The sequence below is a fragment of the Myotis brandtii genome, unplaced genomic scaffold, assembly GCF_000412655.1.
Source record: "Myotis brandtii unplaced genomic scaffold, ASM41265v1 scaffold39, whole genome shotgun sequence".
Lineage (NCBI taxonomy): Eukaryota > Metazoa > Chordata > Mammalia > Chiroptera > Vespertilionidae > Myotis > Myotis brandtii.
This window is the reverse complement of record NW_005364953.1, coordinates 7,145,848-7,147,646: the sequence shown is the minus strand read 5'-3', so window position 1 is coordinate 7,147,646 and position 1,799 is coordinate 7,145,848.

Below are 1,799 nucleotides of genomic sequence, written 5' to 3'. Positions count from 1 at the left end.
TAACGGGCCAGATTCGGCCCTCGGGCCTTAGTTTGCCCACGGCTGGCTTAGACACACTGCTCCTTGCTATTCCTAGGACTTGACAGGCACACTCTTGCCTTAGGGCCTTTGCACTTGCTGTTTACCTTGCCTGCACTTGCACTTTCTTCAGGTCTTTTCTAAAACGGCACTTTCTCAATGAGGCCTTTCTAGACAACTTTATTTAAAATTGCACTTCAACAATCTCCTTTTCCAATCCCATACTCTCTTCCTTGTTTATTTTTCTCCAGAGGATTTATCACTATCCATTAGTCTATTTTACTTATTAATTTTGTTTATTGTGTCCCTTCCCCTACTAGGATGTTAGTTCCATGAGGGCAGGCATTTTTTTAAAATATGTATTTTTATTGATTTTTTAGAGAGAGAGGAAGGGAGAGGGATAGAGAGAAATGTCAATTAGAGCAACATCAGCCCTAACCGTTTTGGCTTAGTAGATAGAGCATTGGCCTGCAGAGTGAAGGGTCCCAGGTTTGATTCCGGTCAAGGGCATGTACCTTGGTTGAGGACACATCCCCAATAGGGGGTGTGCAGGAGGCATCTGATTGATGTTTCTCTCTCATCAATGTTTCTAACTCTCTATTACTCTCTGTAAAAAATCAATAAAATATATTTTTTTTAAAAGAAGAGAGAGAAACATCACTGGTCAGCTGCTTCCTGCATGCACAATACTGGGGATCGAGGCCACAACCCAGGCATGTGCCCTGACGGGGAATCTAACCAGTGACTTCTTGGTTCCCGGGTCAATGTTCAACCATTGAGCAACACCGGCCAGGCAGGAGGACAGGCATTTTTGTCAGTTTTATTCATTGCTTCATTCCCAGTGCCTAGAACTATTCTTATAACAAAGTAGATGCTAGAAAAATATTGATTAAATGAATGAATGAATGAACTAGTAGCTAGAATATAAAAGATCCTCTATAAACCAGTGAGCAAAAAAGAAAATTAGTAGAAAAATTGACAAACTATATGAATAAGAACCTCATAGTCAAGGAAACCCAAATGGCCAATAAAGACACGAAAGGATGTTTCACTTAATTACTCTTTAGGAAAATTGAAAATTAGAACCATGAGATAGCATTTCATGACCATTTGTTTGGCAAAAATTAAAATTCAGATGACGCCAAGTGTTGTTGAGGTTGTAGAACAGATAGAACTCTGATCACTGTGAGAAGGAGTATAAGTTGGTAGAACTGCTATGAAAAGGAATTTGACATAATACAATAAAATTGTATATGTAATATACTTCAACCTAGAAATTCCATTTCCAGCTACAGAACTGGGCAAAATTCTGCACTTTGTGCACAAGGAGGGCATGTAAAAGAATGTTCATTGCAGAATTCTTTGCAATCTCGGAAAAAAAAATGGAAGCAAATTAAATGTCCATCAGCAGGTGAATGGATAAATAAAGCATAGTATTTATGAAGTTGGTTACTATTTTTAAATTAAAATGAATAACTCAAACTATATGTATTAACAGAGTTAGATATCATAAAATACAATGTTGAACATAAAGAGAATATTGCAAAACATGTACAGTATACCATTTATATAAAGTCTGCAAATATTTTATGTTGTTTATGGCCACAAAGATATAATAGTAAAAGTCTATAAAACATGAAAGGGCAGGCCAGGGCCGGATTGCTCAGTTAGTTAGAGCAGAAAGTTGTCCTGATACTTTCGGGTTTGATCTCAGGTCAGGGCACATACAAGAATCAACCAATGAATGAGTAAAATAAGTAGAACAACAAATCTCTCTCTCT